General features: G+C 38.5%; 1 protein-coding gene across 6 annotated transcripts in view; it reads right to left on the bottom strand.

The window, feature by feature from the left end:
• Positions 1 to 21,356, bottom strand: part of ANKRD28 (ankyrin repeat domain 28) — a 216,253-nt gene that overhangs the window by 174,549 nt on the left and 20,348 nt on the right. The gene's annotated exons all lie outside the window — the stretch shown is intronic.

The following is a 21,356-nucleotide window of genomic DNA, read 5'->3' on the forward strand; positions in this document are numbered from 1 at the left end:
GGCAGCAAGCTTCTACTGAGATGTGTGCCCCTTTTACCAAAATCACATATATTATTATCCTTACCTGTCTAGAACAGTTTCTCAGAGCTATCTGAAAGGCTGTTTCCCAGGCTGAATAAACTCGACTTGCAACTTTTGTGTTGTTCATTTTTAAGTCAAGAGGAGAAAAGACATACTGCTATTTGCTTTTTATTTGCATACAGAAATACTAACAGCACAGGGGAAACAACCAGAATGAGCTGTACAAATTTTACTCATGAGTTCTTGCTGTGGCACAGTGGGTTAAGAATCTGACTGTGGTGGCTTGGGTCACTGCAGAGGTATGGGTTTCATTCCTGTCCTGGTGCAGTGGGTCAAAGGATCCAGTGCTGCTGAAGCTCAGATTCAATCCCTGGCCTGGGAACTTCAATATGCCCCAGGGGTGGTCATAAAATTAAAAAAAAAATTTTTTTTCCCATGAGACACCAAGTGGGAGAAAGACTTCTTAGGTGTAGCTTTATCTGGTTTTGATTATTAAATGAGAGAGAGGCAGTAAAAGAAAGACAGAGGAGAAAGAGTGGTTTACCCTGTATTTGATACATTTGCACATGAACAAAGTGATATATGTAGGCATTACATAATAAAGAATTTGTCTGGTCTTTGTCTGAGTTACCCAAGAACCTCAAAACCCTGTGATGGTGGAAAGAACCACTGTGCGGTAAGAGAGCTGTGGGCCATGTGATATTAGCGTGACTTCTGAGCTCCAAGGAAACGGAAGGAGGCTAAATGAATCAACCCATCATACCTATAAATTGAATTGCCCCAAATAAATAATCTCAACACTGAAGCTCAACACATGCTAGGAGGTGATCCATCCTAAAGACATGGTTATCAAGTATGGGACCCTCCCAGACCTTACTTTATGTATCTCTCCCTTTTGCTCATTCAGATTTCTCTTTTTGCCGTAATAAAACTGTAGTTATACTGATGAGCTATAGTAAGGGAAACTAGACAACTTGGTCGTGATGTTGACAGAAGTATAAGGGAATATTTTTACATTATACCCGTTTCTTTTTTTCTTTTTTTTCTGGCTACACCCATGGCATGTGGAAGTTCCTGGGCCAGGGACCAAATCCACGCCACAGCAGTGACATAAGCCAATGCAGTGACAACACTGGATCCTTAGCCCACAACCGAAGTCCATATTACACCCTATAACACCCTTTTTATTCCTTTTAAATGGTGAGCCATATGATTGTCCATTAAAATTAAATTTTAAAAGCTAAACAGATGAATCAGATGCATAACAATGGTAAGAATTATTTAGAACAAAGCTTCACTCAATACTGCAAATCTATTTCTTTGAAAGAAATTCAGATTACTTAAATACCCAAGGGGCAGAATGATAAATCAAGGTGATATTATACAATGCAACCATTAAAAATTACAATTAAGAAGATTACATAGCAACTAGGTCAAGTGTGACACTGGACAGAGATTGAAGCTGTGTCTGAACCCAAATTAAAAGCAGGAGCCCCATAATTAACAATGTGTCCTTGACAAAATGTTTTTTTAATGAAATAACAAGAGTTTCTCTGCATGGTTATGAACAGTCATGTTAATATATACAAAGCACCTAGCACAATGTATTCTGCTAAGTGAAAAGGTTATAAAACTGCATATATTCTGTTGAGAATTATGTATCTCTCATTCATTCCAACAGTTACTAAGTTGTTACTATGTGCCAGGGGCTGGTAACAAAGAACACAGCACTGTCCTGAAGGAGTTATAGTTTAGCAAAAGAGAGGAGCACACACACAATGTGTTTATGACAGAAAGATACACATTGATAACTAAGCCCAGGCCTAAAAGTGGGCAGAAAGAAAATGTTAAGTGCTAAATTAATGAAAAACATTATACAGTCACAGAAAAATGCGACTAACCCAATCTTGAGTAGGGAGAACTGAGTGTGTGTGTGAAAGAGAGTCAGGTATCACCTCTGCCAGGATAACTTGGTCTTTAAACAAGCTGCCTGAATAAAGGTAAAAAGGCATTTATAATAAAGAGGGTAGGATGCAAAATAATATAAAGCAACAAACTACAGGTAGAAATATAAACAGAGAGCCAGGAGTTCCCATTGTGGCTCAGCAGTAAGAACCCGACTAGTATTGTTAGGGTAAAATAGGGACTCTGACCCAGGTGATTCAAAACAGGCCATTTATTGTTACCAAAAACAAACATTGCACAAACAATAAAGACACATGCAGATATTAGAGGAATGCTCCTTGGAGCCATCTCCCTATAAATATTTTCCCATGAAAATAAGGAATCCTCGCCCAAAACCAATCATAGGATTCCAAACACACTCCCTTACTCATGCACGGTGCAGGGGGTTGGGACAGGAAACCAGTGGGCATGGGGCAAGAGAATAGGGTTCCCCAAACACGTCCATGATATAGGAATAGGAGAGACCCAGCTGCAGCCAGGGCCAGTCCCTACCCAGGGCGCCCCCCTCTCTCTGAGCGTGTAAATAAAATTTGCTGTACACTGCTACCTGACTCGAGTGCAACCTCTGTCTGAGGCAACTAACTGGCAGGGGCACTTTTTTGCTTGAGGCGACAGACCAGAAGGCTCATTAAAAGAACCCAGGTGAGAGCTATTACACGGAGGTGTTGGTTCTACGGAAAATTCCCTTTCACCCAGAACTGCTCCCATCCTGAGCTGATTGCTCCTGCCTGGAGAGACCACCTGCCTCTATCCCTGTGGTCAAGACCACTGGGTCTATCCCGGCCCTGCTGCAGCACCTCCCAGCAGGAACAACCTCCCATCAGACCACCAGCTCTACCCTTGCATGACGAAGCCCCCGCTTACCCTATCCTGGTGCCGCTACAACTTCTCTGCCTGCACCTCCAAATCCTCGTTGTGTGTAGGCAAGGACCAAGAGAGAGAGTGCAGAGCGGACAAATCTGACAGTATCCAAGAGGATGTGGGTTCAATCCCTGGCCTCTCTCAGTGGGTTAAGGATTGCTGTGAGCTGTGGTGTAGGTCACAGACAAGGCTCAGATCTGGTGTTGCTGTGGCTATGCACAGGACAGTAGCTACAGCTCCAATTTGGCCCCTAGCCTGGGAACTTCTATATGCCATGGGTGTGGCCCTAAAAAGACAAAAAGATAAGAAAAATAAATAAATAAAACTGAGAGAGCCCCTGTGGAGGGCAACTGACAATACCAAGCAAATATACAAATGCCCACTGAATAGATCTCCAAAATATATCATTTGGAAGGAAAAAGTATATATACAACAATCATGTAAGTCACCTCGTGTGTTAAAAGGAGAGGAAAATAACAGAATTGTATCTGTTTAGCTTGTCTACTGTAAAATCTGCATCACCCATACCCACTTTGATAGTCTCCCCTGCATCACAGGGCAGAAGTCTGGAACTACATTTCCCAGAATCCCTTTCTTCAAGTGATGCAGGGATAGTATTGTCTTCCAACGAGGGAAACCGTACGATTTAAAGGAGGAGAAGCTATTACTGTCTGATGACAACTGTGAATAAATGCACGGGCAGGCAAAAGGCATGAGGTTTGAAGCGGCTGCTGCATAGAATCATCTGCTTTTTCAGACTCAATATTGTACAATGTCAATTTTCCAAATTAAATCCATAATTTAAATGGAATACCCATTAAATTCAAGTTTCCACAGCAATCTGAATTTGTTTAAAATGTGTATAGAAAATCAAATCAAAATGTATACAGAAAATCAAATTTGATTTTACTTCATATTAATTTTGAAGAAGTGAACTTTACAGCATATACAAAAACAAAATTCCACGTAGATCAAAAAATTAAGTGGGTAAAGAAACTGCAAATTTTTAGAACAGAATATTTTTAGGATCCTGATGGGTTTCTTACACAAGAAATGAAAAAAGAACACTAAGGATTAATAAGTATGATTACAATTTAAAATTTCTGAACAAGACTCTGTATTCAATCTCAGTAGGAACCTGGGAAATACAAATTAAAACAAGATACTACTTCATAACTATCAGACTATAAAAACTGAAATCAAACTAAAACAATTACCAACAAATTCGAGAGTAAAGAGGAAATCGGTAAAACCATTTAAATGCAAATTACACAGTAAAGGTGAACATGTATATACATGCTATGACCCGAAACGTCTACTTCTACACCTCAACCCCAAAAGAATGTGGTTAAGAACACAAGGAAACATACCAGAATATCTACTGCAGCTCTACTTACAATCACTCAAAAATAGAAACTACCTAACTGCAGCAGTTGGGGAAATAAACTGCATTTATTTGTATGAGATATATAGCAATTGTAACAAATGTAGCACCGTGAGTAAATTTGTAAAACAATGTTGTAAAAGACACATATACCATTTAGAAGTTTAGAAAACATGAAAACAACAAAACATATAATTGTTTAAGTTATTGTTTTGGGGTTTTTTTTTTTTTTTGGTCTTTTCCAGGGCCGCTCCCACGGCATATGGAGGTTTCCAGGCTAGGGGTCCAATTGGAGCTGTAGCCACCAGCCTACGCTAGAGCCACAGCAACACAGGATCCGAGCCACACATGCAACCCACACCACAGCTCAGGGCAACGCCGAACCCCCAACCCACTGAGGAAGGCCAGGGATCGAACCCGCAACCTCATGGTTCCTAGTCGGATCCATCAACCACTGAGCCGTGACGGGAACTCCTAAGTTATTGTTTACAGATATATAAACACAGCATAGATGCAAAAAGCTGAGTGGTATAAGTCAATTTTCAAGGTGTTACCTAGGGAAGGACAGGAATGGGGCTCTAGCTGAATATACACCTTATTCTTCAAGAGACACAACTTAAAACAGGGCAACTGTTTATTCCTGGTAACAGGTATTTTGATTTCTACTGATTTTTATCCTGTGTGTCTGAAATTTTCAATCTAATTTAAAAATATTTTCCAGGAAACATCATTCTGCTTGGCTTCAGTATATTAGATAAACCAACCTGGGGTAAGCCTGGAGAAGGGTAGACTGACTGATCAGAAACTGCTGTCGATTCTGAGACAGAGCAGCATGAACTGAGAGCATGTAAGCAGCAAGGAAGGAGAGAGGATCTGTACCTTACACACTTGGATCAAGACTAGAGTTTGTCATCATACATTCAGGCAAGTCTTGGATGCCTGTGAGCCATTTTCTTTTAGGAGCTCCTGTATTGTTGAAATGCTTGTGCATATACAATAACTCAAAAAAAAAAAAAAAAAGTCCTCCAATGTCGGCTTAATTTGGGGGTTGTCTTATAAAATTCAATTACATCACATTCTAGATAGTGATTTTAGGCTATCTACAAAATTACTTAGTAAAAATCAAAGCCTAAGAAGCCTTTATCCAGAAGCTCTGCACCACTATTATTAAATCTGATATACAGTATTAGCATCATGTATGTATTACTAACACAATGGACCAAAGATATACCCTTGTCAATCTGCACCAAAATCTCTCACTTTCATTACGTGTGTATCACATGAAAGATGGCAGCTGATAAACAGAGCCTGAAATTCAGCATCTCTACTCATCACCAGAAAATAAATCTATAGACCTAGTCCTCAACAGCCATCAACACTGGATCCAAACAGAATCACAGCAAAAACATCCCAAAATTTAAAAAGACATGTAAGAATATCTATATAATGAGTCAGCCCCACTGAATAATGTCCTGACACAAACATTCTATTTGGATCTGAGAACATGCTTCCATCAACACTAATATTTCAGATGATGCCATCTCATTCATGAGAATGACACGATGGTCCAAATGGACCCCACTCTCTGATTAAGAAATGTCCACCAGGTCACCATTCCTATCACAAAGCACTGCGGGAAGACCCTAGGATTCTGAGAAACACCTTGTGAAAAGCGCTGCTTTCAGAAAACTACCAAAAATACGCTAAACCCTGGAAGCTATCTTTATGTGTAGTTTTTTTGTTTAAAACACTGAGGTTAATGCAACTTTCAGAACTGAACACTAGCTTCTTTCATGGCTGTTTGCTCTTTAGCTTAAACTGCCTAAGAGAGACAGAAGGAGATGGGAAGGTAGATGTACTCACTCTCCCTTATGCTTTAACTGTGCTCAAACGCAGCTCCTTTTCAGTTTGTAATACCAAAGTCATATCACCCTTCAGAAATTTCACACATTTCTCTTTCAACAAGTGTGTGTGTGTTTTTTTTTTTTTTTTTTTTTCTTTTTATGGCCACACCTGTGGCATATGGAAGTTCCTGGGCTGGGGGTCAAGTAAGAGCTGCAGCAAGGCCAGGGATCAAACCCACATCTTCATGGAGGCTACATCAGATTCTTAATCCACTGAGCCACTCCAGACACATGCCTTTTTATGGCACCGCAAAAAGGAAAAATAATGTGTTTCTGTTAACTCTGAAGTAGAGTCATTTTTAGAAGTAAAGAGAGAGGTATTATAACTTGAGCTGTTTGGCTGATATAGCACTCTATTCAGTGGTATGTTAGAAATATACTTTTTCTGGGCACTGGTATCATTGAATATAGTTCATTTAGTTATTAATATTGACCTATCATTTTTGTTTCTTCTCTTTTTCAGTCCTTTATAAAACCATTTATCCTCTTTTGTTTCTGCTCTGAACCTTTTCCGTGACTTTTATTATTTATTTATTTATTTATTTATTTATTTATTTATTTATTTATTTTGGCTTTTTTGCTATTTCTTTGGGCCGCTCCCGTGGCATATGGAGGTTCCCAGGCTAGGGGTCCAATCGGAGCTGTAGCCACTGGCCTATACGAGAGCCACAGCAACGCGGGATCCGAGCCGTGTCTGCAGCCTACACCACAGCTCATGGCAATGCTGGATCGTTAACCCACTGAGCAAGGGCAGGGACCGAACCCGCAACCTCATGGTTCCTAGACGGATTCGTTAACCACTGCGCCACGACGGGAACTCCTCCCTGACTTTTATTAGATGAAGCCAGATACAACTAACTCTGATCTTTGACTTAAATACTTAATTTCTCTGAGCCTCAATCTTAACTTTAATAAAAATAATGCCACTGCCTCACATCAATACTCAGTACTGTTTAAGGACTCAAAAAATATAAATCCCTTCCCTTTCTCTCCTTTCCTCTATCTATCCCCAGAATAGCTGCTCTGTCTATTGTCTTTAAAGACCAATACCAGAAAGGAGGTTGTTTTTTCAAAAAAAAAAAAAAAAAATCTTTTGGAGTTCCCGTTGTGGCTCAGCAGAAATGAACCCAACTAGTACCCATGAGGATGAGGGTTCAATCCCTGGCTTCACTCAGTGGGTTAAGGATCTGGCGATGCTGTGAGCTGTGGTGTTGCTCACAGACACAGCTCAGATTCAACCTTAGCCTGGGAGATTTCATATGCCACAAGTATGGCCCTAAAAAGAAAAGGAAAAAAAAATTTTTTTAAACCAATGACAAAAACCAAAACTCCAAATAATCAAATGCTAACAATCACCTTTGAAAGCAAGCAGAAAAAAACAAAAAGCATGCACAATGTCAAGGACTAGAAGAAAAGTGTAATTAGGCTTTCTCCAAGATAGCAAAATAGCAAACATACAAACACCTATTATAAATCAAGAAACTGTGAGTTAAATCTTCTTTGCAATGCAGACTATCTTTATCACTTGGTAAATTCCCTAACTTTCCATGGAACAGCATGAAAGTCTTTCAAGATATATTTTCCATAGTAAGCCTTCAGATAAATTGCTGAATCATCTAATACCATTCCCTACTTTATTTCTCCATCTATTAAAACAGGAAAGAAAAAAGAAAAGACATTCAAACTGGAAAGGAAAAAAAATTATTTCTGTTCACAGACAACATAATCACTGCTGAAAGAAATTAAAGACACAAATAAATGGAAAGATATGGATTAGAAGACTTAATACAGTTAAAAATGTCCATACTATATAGAGCAATCTACAGATTCAATACAATCCCTACCAAAACCCCCACAGTGCTTTTTGTTTGTTTTTTACAGATTAAGAATCCACTCTAAAATTCATATGGAATGTCAAGGAACTCTGAATAGCAAAACAATCTTAAAGAAAAAAAAAAAAAAAAAAAAAGGACTTTTTTCCCCCACATTTCTGATTTCAAAAGTTACCTCAAAGCTATAGTAATCAAAATACTGTGGAAGTGGTATAAAGACAGACATACAGACCAATGGAATAGAACAACGCCCAGAAAGCAACCCTCACATATATAGTATACTGATTTCACCACGGGTGCCAAGACCATTTAAAAGGAGAAATGACAATCTTTCAACAAATGGTATTGGAAAAATTGGATATCCACATGCAAAAAAAAAAAATGAAGTTGGACTGTTACATCACACCATATACAAAAATCATCTGAAAATGGATTAAAAACCTAAATAAAAGAGCTAAACCTATAAAACTCTTAAAAGAAAATGAGAAAAACTTCATGTCACTGAATTTGGGAATGAATTTTTGGATGTATGCCAAAAGCAAAGGTAATAAAGGAAAAAATAAACAACTTAATACTAAAAGCCTTTGTGCATGAAGAGACGCTATCAATGCAGTGAAAAGGCAACCTACAGAATGGGAGAAAATATTTGCAAATGGTTTATCTGATGAGGGATTAATACGCAGAATATATAAAGAACTACAGTAACAAATAAAAACAACCCAATTAAAAAATGGACATTTCCCCAAAGACAGACAAATAGCAATAAAAGCACATGAAAAGATGTTCAACATCATTAATCACTGGGGAAATACAAATTAAAACCACAAGATATTACTTAAGAGAGAACGGCTATTGTTAAAAACAAACAAACAGAAAATGACAAATGTTGGTGTGGTGCAGAGAAAATGAAACCCTTATGCACTGATGGTAAGAATGTAAAACTGTATAGCCATGAATGCATAATTATAATATGGTATTTCCTCGAAAAATTAAATACAAAATTACCATATATCCAGCAATCCCACCTCTAGAGATATACCCAAAAGAACTGAAAGCAGAGACTTAAATGTTATATAACATGTTCATGACATCATTATTCACAACAGCCTAAAAGATACCTGGAAAACAACCCATGAATAGATAAATGAATTTTTTAAATGTGGCATATACATACAGTGGAATGTTATTTAGCCTTAAAAAGGATATTCTGACACATGCTGCAAGGATAAACCTTGAAGACATTATGCTAAGCGAAATAAGTCAATCGCAAAAGGATAAATATCGTATGATTCCACTTATACAAAGCACAATAGTATTCTGTCAGAAGTAAAGGGATAAAGGTCATGGGAAGTTAATGTTTAATGGATACAGAGTTTCATTTTTGTGAAGATAAAGTTCTGCATATGGGTGGTAGTGATGGTTGCACAACAATGTGAATGTACGTAATGTCACTGACCTGTAAACCTTAAAATGATGAATTTTATGTATGTTTATTTTACCATAAAAATGAAGAGAAAAATATTTTGCTTTTATATAAATAAGAGGAGTGACAGGTATTTTTGTTTAATTTTAGAAAGAAATATTTTTTAACACGTGAGGTAAAATAGTATTCTGATGAAGCATCTATTAAGAAGTTCTCTTGTGGCACAGCAGGTTAAGGATCCAGTGTCACCACTGCAGCAGCTTGGGTTGCTGCTATGGAGAGGGTTCATTCCCTAACCCAGGGACTTCCACATGCCATGAGCATGGCCAAAAAAAAAAAAAACTTATGAAGACCTATGCTCCTAAATATCTCATGCTACTGTTCAGATGGAATAAGAATACAAGTGTAAATCATACGGTCTAAATTAAGGAAAATACAATATAATAAGAAAAAAAAAGCATGGAATTTAAAAAGATAATAATATGTAACATTTCAAAAAAAGTACTTTGGTGATTAGAAAAAAAAATTTTTTTCAAGGAAAGTTTGTAAAGATAGAGTTTCCTCACATTTAACTAGTGAAAAACATCCAAGTATACAAACATCAATGCTAAGTATTATTTGTATTAGAACTTGAGAAAAACCAAATTGCAGTCCTTCCTAATAATCTAGTTCCTAATCCTCACTATGAAATGACAATAGGTCACTTCAAAGGGTTACAAGCATCCCTAGGGATTAAAGTGCAACACATAAAAAATGACATTCACAAAATCAGCTTAACAAAACATTAATGTCTAGGGAGAAAAATCATTGCCTTTAAGTTTTTAACTCAACTTCTGACAAGTTTTTCTCTCTGCTTTCTTCCAGATCTCCAGAGCTTTGCACACCACATTACACTATTCATTGACCCTACAGATACTGTGCTTAGGCCTTACCTAAAAACAAGCTAAACTTACCCTTGATTTTGCCTTAACCAAGACCAGGACTCTAAATCAAGATATTCCTGATGAACTGTGTATAGATTAGAAAGTATCTGCAAAGTCTCTTTTCCTCTAAAAGCACTTTCACGACAGTTCTCCTAAATGTTGCCTTAAATAACTTTCATAGTAACCTACCAAGAATTTACGCAAACCTACAGAGCTTATTTTCCATGTTTAAGGAAAAAAATTATTATTTCTTAATGGTTTGATAAAGCTCTAGTGTGGGTCAATAATATGATGCTCCTATCATATCCCCTTTTTATAGATAGGCAACCTTTTACATTTAAGGTGTTTGCTACTCCTATTCATTTTGTTTCTCTAAGATTCTCCTAAGATAACAGTTTTTCCAAAATCATTTGTCCATTGTAACCTTTACAAAATAATTTACAATTTCCTGTAGTGTTTTTTTTTTTTTCCTTTGTCTTTTTAGGGCCACACCCACAGCATATGGAGGTTCCCAGGCTAGGGGTTGAATTGGAGTTGTAGCCACTGGCCTACACCACAGCCACAGCAACGCCAGATCCCAGCTGCATCTGTGACCAACACCACAGCTCACCGCAACGCTGGATCCTTAACCCACTGAGCAAGGCTGGGGACTGAACCTGTGTCCTCATGGATACTAGTCAGATTCATTTTCTCTGAGCCACAACAGGAACTCCATCCTGTGATTATTTTTGCCATTCTTCCAGATATAATTCTCCACTCAACTAATCTACAAGTTTCTTTTAGCCATATGAAGACAAAACTTAACCATCATAAATTCTGCTATATATTTCATCATAGGTTAAAAATATATTCAAGGCAAATAAAAAGCCAGAACTTTTCATCAAAACCCAAGGAATTTAAATCTTCTAGCCCATGGAAGCCTAACTCAACAAGAGACACAAACATAGGTTCAATAATATCTGAGGAACCAAGCTCAGGGAGCCATCTGTTCAAAAAAAATTTGGTCTCAGGACCCCTTCACACCTTTAAATAAAATACTGAGGACCCAAGGAGTTTTACAGGGTTACTTATGTTGATGTATAATTATTCAAAATATAAAGTGAAAAACTGTTCAAATATTTTCAGTATTTCAAGCTTCACAGCTTCTTCACTAGGAATAGACTCATGTCAAGAAACCACTTTCTCTGCTCTCCCATAAAAAGTACCTCCTTATCTATTAAAGTTTCCTCATGACATGGCAGCAATTCAGTCACTTCTTTAGGCTCCAATTCTAATCCTAGTTCTCTTGCTATTTCCTCCACATCTGCAGTTACTTTCTTCATTGAAGTCTTGAACCCATCAAAGTCATTCATAAGGCTTGGAGTCAACTTCTTCCTAACTCCTGTTTATGCTGATATTTTGACCTTTTCCCTTGAATCATAAATGTTCTTAATGGCGTCTAGAATAGTGAATCCTTTCTAGAGGTTAACTGACTTTGCCCAGATATATCAAAGGAATCACTATCTATGGCAGTAAAAGCTTTACCAAATGTATTTCTTTTTTTAAAAAAAAACTTTATTTATTTATTTATTTATTTTTTTGGCTACCTCACAGCACACGGAGTTCCCAGGCCAGGGATATCAGATCCAAGCCACAGTTGCGACCTAAGCTACAGCTGCGGCAATGCTGGATTCTTAACCCACTGTGCTGGGAAGGGGATCAAACCTGCATCCCTGTGTTCCCAGGACACTGCCAATCCCATTGTGCCATAGTGAGACCTCCACAAAATGTTATTTCTTAAATAATAAGACTTGAAAATCAAAATTACTCCTTGGTACATGAGCTGTAGAATGTGTTGTGTTAGCAAGTGTACAGAAACAACATGAATCTCACTGTACATCTCCATCAGAGCTCTTGGGGGACCAGGTGCATTGTCAATGAGGAGTTATCTTGAAAGGAATCTTTTCTTCTGAGCAACATGTCTCAGGAGTGGGCTTAAAATATTCAGTAAGGAGTTCCAGTCGTGGCGCAGTGGTTAACGAATCCGACTAGGAACCATGAGGTTGCGGGTTCGGTCCCTGCCCTTGCTCAGTGGGTTAACGATCCGGCGTTGCCGTGAGCTGTGGTGTAGGTTGCAGACGCGGCTCGGATCCTGCGTTGCAGTGGCTCTGGCGTAGGCCGGTGGCTACAGCTCCGATTCAACCCCTAGCCTGGGAACCTCCATATGCCGCCGGAGCGGCCCAGGAAATAGCAACAACAACAACAACAAAAGACAAAAAGACAAAAAAGACAAAAAAAAAAAAAAAATATTCAGTAAACCAGAGTTCCTGTCGTGGCACAGTGGTTAACGAATCCCACTAAGAACCATGAGGTTTCAGGTTCGATCCCTGCCCTTGCTCAGTGGGTTAACAATCCGGCGTTGCCGTGAGTTGTGGTGTAGGTTGCAGACATGGCTCAGATCCAGAGCTGCTGTGGCTGTGGCGTGGGCTGGCAGCTACAGCTCCAATTAGACCCCTAGCCTGGGAACTTCCACATGCCGCGGGAGTGGCCCAAGAAATGGCAAAAAAGACCAAAAAAAAAAAAAAAAAAAATTAGTAAACCATGTTGTCAACAGATGAGCTTTCATCCAGGCTTTGCTGTTCCATTTACAGAGGACAGAGAGAGTAGACTTAGCATAATTCTTAACGGGCCCCAGGATTTTTAGAATCAAAGCAATGGCTTCAACTTAGTCAACATCTGCATCAGCCCCTAACAACAGAGTCAATCTATTCTTTTAACTTTTGAGGCCAGGCACTGATTTCTTATTTCTAGCTATGAAAGTCCTAGATGGCATCTTCTTCCAACAGAATGCTGCTCATCTACATAAAAAAGTCTGTTTAAAATGCTGGAAGTGTGGAAAAAAGGGAACCCTCCCACACTGTTGGTCGGAGTGTCAACTGGTACAACCACTATGGAAAACAGTATGGAGGTTCTTCAAAAAACTAAAAATAGAGTTACCATATGATTCAGCAATCCCACTCCTGGGCATATGGCCAGACAAAATAAGAATTCAAAAAGAATGTTCACAGCAACACTTTTTACAATAGCTAAGAAACAACCTAAATGTATGCTGACAGATGACTGGATAAAGAAGATGTGGTAGGAGTTCCCTGGTGGCCTAGCAGTTAAGGATCTGGCATTGTCACTGCTGTGGCTCAAGTTACAGCAGTGGCACAGATTAAATTCCTGGCCCGAGAACTTCCACATGCCTGAGGTACAGCCAAAAAAAAAAAAAAAAAGATGTGGTATACACACACACAATATTAGCCATAAAAAAGAATGAAATAATATCACTTGCAGCAATGTGGACAAACCTAGAGATTATCATATTAAGTGAAGTAAGTCAGAGAACAACAAATACCATATGATACCAGTTATATGTGGAATCTAAAATATACACAAATGAACACATCTACAAAACAGAAACAGACCTCACTGATAAAGACTTGTAGTTGTCAAGGGAGGTGGGGGGAGAGATTGGGAGTGTGGGATTAGCAAATTCAAACTATTATACATAGGATTCATAAACAAGAAGGTCCTACTGCGCAGCACAGAGAACTATATTCAATATCTTATGATAAACCATAAAAGAATATGAAAAAGAATGTACCTATATGTATAACTGAATCATTTTGCTGTACAGCAGAAATTAACACATTGTAAATCAACTATACTCCAATAAAATTTTTTTAAAAATCTGCTGTTTAGGGACGCCACCTCTAGTAATGATCTTATCTCCTGGATAACTTGCTGTAGCTTCTACATAAGCACTTGCTGCTTCACCTTGTATTTTTATGTATAGAGATATGAAGACAGCTTTCTTTCCTAACCCTCATGATCCAACCTCTGCCAGCTTCAAACTTTTATTCTGCAACTTCCTCACCCCTCTCAGCCCTCAGAATTGAAGAGAGCAGGGCCTTGCTCTGGACCAGACTTTGGTTTAAGGGAGTGCTATGGCCAGTATGATCTTCAATTCAGACCACTCAGACTTTCTCCATATCAAGAGGTACAAACTACTATGTATAAAATAAATACAACACAGGGATTATAGCTAATATTTTTAATAACTATAAAATGAAATATAACCTTTAAAAACTGTGAGTCACTATACTGAACACCTGAAATTTCTATAACAGTGTACATCAATTATACCTCAACTAAAAAGAAAAAAAAAACTTCCTCCATCAGCAATAAGGCTGTTTTGCTTTTTTATCATTCACGTGCTCACTAGAATAGCACTTTTAATTTCCTTCAAGAATTTTTCCTTTGCCTTCATTTACAACTTGGCTAACCGTTTGGCTCAAGGAGCCTGGTTTTCGGCCTACCTGGGCTGCTGACATGTCTGCCTCACCAGGCTTAATCATCTCTAGCTTTTGATTTAAAGTGAGGGATGTGTAACTTCTCACATGAACAAGTACTTAGAGACCACTGTAGGGTTATTTACTAATTGGCCTAATTTCAATATTGTTATGTCTCATGGAATAAGGAGGCCCAAGGAGAAGGAGAGAGACGGTAAATGGCTGGTTTGGCAAAATAGTCAGAGCACACATATTTATCAATTAGGTTCACCATCTGATATGGGCACAGTTTGTGGCACCCCAAAACAATTATAATAGTAATATCACAGATCACACCACAAACACAATAATGAAAAAGTCTGAACTACTTCAAGAGTTACCAAAACATGACTCAGAGATACCAGGTGAACAAACGCTAATGGAAAAATGGTGCTGAAAGACTTGCTTGACGTGGGGTTACCGCAAACCTTCAATTTAAAATAAATAAATGCAGAGCACAATAAAATAAGGCATGCCAATTTCCCACATACAGGTTTCTCTACACAAGTCACTGAGTTCTGCCCAGGGCCAAAAACTGGTGTGTGTGTGTCTACATTCAGGCTCCACAGATTCATAATTACCGAATTCCACATAACTACTAATGCTTTCTCCAAGCAGCTTGGTTAAAACAGGGTTTCTCAACCTCTGCAATACTGACATTATAGAGCAGGTGATTCTTTATTGGGGTGGATGTCCTGTTCACTACATGATGTTTAGCATCATCCTTGGCCTCTATCTGATACATGCCAGTAACATCCTTTCCCCTCCCATTTATGACACTCAAAAATGTCTCAGGCATTGAAGAAATCCCACCCCTCTGCTACTGAGAGTCACTGTTTTGGAGAAAAGTCATCTAGGAAGACTGACCTTGCCTTTTGTTGTTATTATGTTAAAAAGAGAGAGAGAGGGTAATAAATTCCATTTTAGCTCTTCTCACCATTCCTAAATTTAGCATTTTGATGGTGGAAAACAATTGTCCATTCTGAGTCTTGTCTACTAACAATATTTGGAAAATAGTACTGAACTAAACTCTTCTTTCAAGGGGATTCAGTGAGGTTCCCAATTTCAAGAGTGGAGAAAGTCTCTAATGATTTTTCAGTAAGGATATATATCTTCTGAACCTCATCATATTACTGAACATCAGAGAAGGAAGATAGGCCAGTGTTTCTGAACCTTGGAAATATTAAAATATTAAATTAACCTGAAACACTTTTTTTAAAATATAGGTACTAGGTCCCCAGCTCAGATACAGCGAATCAGAATTCATTACTAATCCAGCAATTATCTGAATGTCCTCTCTACACAAGCATTTTTGTAGGTGATGGGGATACAGCAGTAATAACAGACACAATCCCTGCCCTCTCAGAGCTCACATTCCAGTAGAGGGAGACAGACCATAAATATAGACAAATAAACAGAATTACTTCAGAGAGAACTACAGGGAAATAAACCAGCATAATGGAATCAATTTCCAGCATTCTCACCAATATCAGCAGAGAACATCAAACTACTGAATGTAGTAGGTAAAAATGTTTATTTTGCTTTTTAGTATTCAGGTAGCCTGACATAAATTACACGCCTAAATTTCTTGTTATGTGTTTAGTGCTGGGTAAAACTGTGTCTCTTACTTTTTTTGAAAATTTTAAGCTCAAGATGAAATAAGTAAATGCTGTCACTGTTTTAATTCTAATTTCCTTGAGTTCAATGAAAACATTATGTTAAACTCTTGAAAATGGTAGTTTAAAAATTTTATAAATGGGGGTGGGGTGGGGAGGGGAGCTCCTGCACTCCCAAACGCAACCACAAGCAATAAGGGAGAGTAGTCCAAAAACAAGGTTGTCTCTTGCAGAAGTTACACTCAAAGGGAAAAATACCCATTGACACACGCAGCGAGGAGGGGAGGGAAGGGAGACAGAAGCAGCAACCTGCTCACCCTCTAACAGTCTTGCAAATGGACTCTTCACAAACTTCATAGATAGCTCCCATGATTTCCACCCCCCAAACTGTGTGTAGTTGTCAAGACCTGTAAATGTTTCATGCCTGCAGGGAGGTAGCTACCTGGACATAAACTAGCTTTTAATTGTTCAAAGGAACAAAAAAGAAGGAATTCAGAGAAAAAGGTATGTTCACCTTCCTCTTAGAGGTTTGTCCCTGCCACCTCTAAACAAGCACTCAGAACCCAGTATGTTCCTTCGAGGTTCAAATGTGCCACAGAACTCTTTATTAAATTTTCCAGTGGTTCCCCCCAACCAGAGGCAGAGCGCAAGCTAACCCAGGAACTGGCCCCTGCACACTTCCCCTCAGCCTCTTCTCCCGCATTCCTTCTCAACCCTCATTGAGCCAACATCACGTATATTATAAGGCATATGATCCCCAACTGAGAAGAGGAGGAAGGGGGGGGGGAGTCACTAACTCTGATATGTATTCTTCAGGAGATTTGTATCAAAAGTCAAATATATATTACAGGAAGTTCTTCAGGATGAAAGGAAGTCACACCAGACAGTAACTGGAATCCACATGAAGAAATAAAGAACACTGGCAAAAGTAATTAGGGGTAAAGGAAAAAATGACAAAGACAGTCTATTTTTTACTCTTCTTTTGATTTAAAAGATAACCGAATTATACAATTATAAAGTTGTATTGTTAGGCTTATACATATAAAGATGCAATATAAATGACAGTAATAGAACAAAAAAGGGAGAAGGGAATGGAGCTATACTGGAGGGAGGGGATGACCCCAGATATAACCTGAATCCGCAAGAAGAAACAGTATCAGAAATGCTAAAGACTATAAACATTTTTCTTTCCATTCCTTAAAAGATATACATTGGAGTTCCCATTGTGGCTCAGTGGAAACGAATCTGACTAGCATTCCTACAGGTTTGTTCCCTGGCCTCAATCAGTGGGTTAAGGATTTAGCATTGCCATGAGCTGTGGTGTAGGTTGCAGATGTGGCTCAAATCTGACATTGCTGTGGCAAAGGCCAGCAGCCCAGCAGCTGTAGCTCTGATTAGACCCCTAGCCTGGGAACCGCCATATGCTGCAAGTGTGGCCCTAAAAAGACAAAAGACAAAAAAAAAAGAGAGAGAGAGAGATACATTGGTGGGAGTTTTCTTATGGCATAGCAGATTAAGGATCTGGTGTTGTCACTGCAGCAGACTGGGTTGCTGCTGTGGCAAGGGTTCAATCCCTGGCCCAGGGATTTCCATGTGTCATGGGTATGGCCAAGAAAAAAGGATATACACTGCTTAAAGCAATAATTAAAACATTTTATTTTTGGATTTATTACATAAACAATATACATGACAATAATAGCACAAAGGAGAGGAGGAAATGGACCTATGTATTACTAACATTAAATCTGAAATAGACTATGATAAACTCAGATGCATACTTAATCCCCAGAATAAACAATAAGAAAGACATAATTTTTTAAAAAAATCAAAAAATTTTCAGTTCCTGTTGTGGCACAGCAGAAACAAATTCGATTAGTAACCATTAGGTTGCAGGTTTGATCCCTGGCCTTGATCAGTGGGTTAAGGATCCGGCATTGCCACAAGCTGTAGTGCAGGTCACAGATGCAGCTAGGATTCTGTACTGCTGTGTCTGTGGCAAAGGCCAGCAGCTGTAGCTCCAATTTGACCCCTAGCCTGGGAACCTCCATATGCCACAGGTGTGCCCTAAAAAAAGCAAAAAAACCTTTTTTTTTCTATAGTAAAAAAATGCAAAAAGCAATAAAAGAAGAACAGAGGAACAAAGACATGAAACATAGAAAGCAAAGAGCAAATGGGAGATGCAGATCGAATCACTTCAAAACTAACATTCAACAGGAAAAGGTTAAAAACTCCATTAAAAAGATATATTCTTGGACTGCATTAAAAAAAAGGAATGCCCAACTACAGGTTTCTACAAGAGACACTTTAGATTCAAAGACACAAGTAGGTTGAAAGGATGGAAAAATATATAACATGCAAAAAAAAAAAAAAAAACCATCAAAGAACTGGAATAGCTATACTAATATCTGACAAAATATGACTAAATTACCATGAAAAGTTACCTGAGATAAAAGAGGGATGTTTTATAATATTAAAAGTAAAAATTCCATAGAAGATACAATGAATATAAACATAAGCACCTTAAAAACAGCCCCAAAATAGAGGAAATAAAAAATGAAAGGGGAAATAGGCAATTAAACAATGAGAGCTAAAGACTTCAATACCCTACCATCATAAATGGATAGAACAAGTAAACAGGAAATCAGCAAGAATAATTTAAACAATACTATTAACCAACATGAGCTGACATGTACTAAAGACTCCACCCAACCACAGAATTCACATTCTTCTCAAGCACACATGGAATATTCTCTATGAGAGACCTCATGCTGGACAATAAAAACAAATATCAAATTTAAAATAACTGAATGAGACAAAAATAAATAGTATTCTGCAATCACAATGGAATTAAATTAGAAAACAAACAATTGGGGAAATTTGTTTGGATATCAAACAAGACACTTCTAAATAAAACATGGGGAGTTCCCATCGTGGCTCAGTGGTTAACAAACCCAACTAGCATCCATGAAGATGTGGGTTCAATCCCTGGCCCCATTCAGTGGGTTAAGGATCCTGAATTGCCATGAGCTGTGGTGCAGGCCAGCAGCTATGGCTCCAATTCAGCCCTAGCCTGGGAACCTCCATATGCCTCAAGTGTAGCCCTAAAAAGACAAAAGACAAAAAAAAAAAAAAAAAAAGTAAATAAATAAAACGGGTCAAAGACAAAATCACAAGGGAACTTAGAATTTTTTTCTTTTTTTTATGGAAGTACACTTGATTTACAATGTTGTACCAATTTCTGCTTTACAGCAAAGTGACCCAGTCATACATACATATACATTCCTTTCTTTATATTATCTCCCATCATGGTCTGTCCCAAAAGACTGGATTTAGTTTTCTGTGCTATACAGTAGGATCTCATTGCTTATCCATTCTAAATTAATAGTTTGCATCTACTAACCCCAAATTCCCAGTCCATCCCACTCCCTTCCTCCTCTCCCCTGGCAATCACGAGTCTGTTCCCCATGTCTGTTTTGTAGATAGGTTATTTTGTGCCACATTTTAGATTCCACATATAAGTGATACCATGTGTTGTTTTTCTCTTACTTCATTTAACATGAGACTCTCTAGCTACATCCATGTTGCTGCAAGTAGCACTGTTGCGTTCCTTTTTATGGCTAAGTAGTACTCCACTGTGTTTATGTACAACCTCTTCTTAATCCATGCATCTGTCAATGGACATTTAAATTTTTTTGTTTCTTTTTGTTTTTTAATAGATGCACTTGCAGCGTATGGAAGTTCCTGGGCTAGGGGTCAAATCAGAGCTGCAGCTGAGGCCTACACCAGAGCCATGGCAACACCAGATCTGAGTCACACTGTAACCTATGCTGTAGCCTGCAGCAATGCTGGATCCTTAACCCATTGAGCGAGGCCAGGGATTGAACCTCACCCTCATGGACACTATGCAAGGTTCTTTTGGTTTTTTGTTTGTTTGTTTTAGGGCCAAACCTGCAGCATATGGAACTTCCCAGGCTAGGGATCGAATTGGAGCTACAGCTGCCAGCCTAAGCTACAGCCACAGCAACAAGGGATCTGAGTCACGCCTGCAACCCACACTACAGCTCATGGAAACGTCAGATCCTTGATCCATTGAGCAAGGCCAGGGGTCAAACCCACGTTGTCATGGATACTGGTCAGGTTCGTTTCCACTGAGCCACAGCGGGAACTCCTGTAGTTGGATTCTTAACCCACAGTCCCACAGCAGGAACTTCCTTAGAATGTATTTTGAACTGACTGAAAACAAAAACATACCAAAACTTATAGGATAGTTAAGAGTATTTAAAGGGAAATAAATAGCTGCACACACCGATATTAGAAAAGACAGATCTCAAAAAAGCTTTCATTTTGAGCACTTAGAGAAAACAAACTAAACTCAGAAGGAAAAAAATTGAAAATGTTAGAAGGAAATTCAATACCATAGAAAACAGGAAAAAAAAAAATAGGGGAAAAAAAAAAAATCAATCAAACCAAAAGTTGGGTCTTTGAAAAGACCAATAAAATTGCCACACCTTTAGCTAGATTGACCAGGGAAAATAAAGAATGAAGACAAATTACCTAAATCAGAAATGAAAAGGGGTACATCACTACCAACCTTAGAGAAATTACAAGGATTATGAGGGAATATTTTAACAACTTTATGCCAACAAATTAGACTTTTGGTGTGTTTTTGTTTTGTTTTGTTTTTTGTTTTTTTTTTGGCCATGCCCATGGCATGCAGAAGTTCCCAGGCAATGATCAAACCCAAACCACAGCAGTGACAAGGCCAGATCCTTAAACTACTGAGCCACCAGGAACTCCCAGACACCTTAGATAAAATTAACAAATTCCCTGAAAGACACAAATTATCAAAACTGACTCAAGGGTAAACAGAAAATCTGAAGAGACCTCTAACAAGTGAAGAAAGAGGAGTCCCCACTGTGGCACAGCAGGTGAAGGATCCAGCATTGTCACAGCTGTGGCATAGGTCACTGCTGTGGCTTGGATTCAACCCCTGACCCGGGAACTTCCATTAGCTGTAGGTGTGGCTGAAAAGGCGGGGGAGCCAAGTGAACAAAGAGAATTAGTAATTTAAG

This window comes from Sus scrofa, chromosome 13 (genome assembly GCF_054392235.1).
Source record: "Sus scrofa isolate SSC_HxYL_T2T_F1_AM1 chromosome 13, Sscrofa_HxYL_maternal_Yorkshire_Landrace_v2.0, whole genome shotgun sequence".
NCBI classification, from domain to species: Eukaryota; Metazoa; Chordata; class Mammalia; order Artiodactyla; family Suidae; genus Sus; species Sus scrofa.